Here is a 548-nt window from a genome sequence, read left to right on the forward strand (position 1 = left end):
AATTCAATGTCCGATCCAATTTTCTAAACTTGGACCAGCACCGCTAAAATTATATAAGCAGGACGAAATTCAATGTGAAAACAATTTGTTTGTAATTATCAAGGCTGTAGTATTCTTGGACACTTCCCTTTCTCTCGGGCAATGATGATGGCGAGACCGAGCTGGTGGATTTCTGAAGTCAGCTCGCATTGATGAGATATCGCTGGCCAGCTTCGCTCCATTAATTCAATACTCAGCAGCTGAGCTCCTTTCTTCTTGCGAGTGGACCATCCCTTGTTCCCTGTACGTGCTTGCTGGTGGGGTGGTGGCAATTCCATCGGGTTACATATAATCCTAATATCCCAATAATGGAAATTAATTACAGCTTGATTTTTTAGAAATGATGATACGTAGGAATTGAGTGGGATGGTATGTATGTAAATCTTCCAATTTATTAGGTGATGTTGCTTTGTTTAGATTTGCCATTTGAACTTATGATGACTACTAAATAATTTTATTTAGCTATTGTTTGAAATCCTTATCATAAAAATAAAAATTACTTTTGGGGA

Source organism: Phalaenopsis equestris, unplaced genomic scaffold (assembly GCF_001263595.1).
Source record: "Phalaenopsis equestris unplaced genomic scaffold, ASM126359v1 Scaffold000002, whole genome shotgun sequence".
Classification (NCBI taxonomy): Eukaryota; Viridiplantae; Streptophyta; class Magnoliopsida; order Asparagales; family Orchidaceae; genus Phalaenopsis; species Phalaenopsis equestris.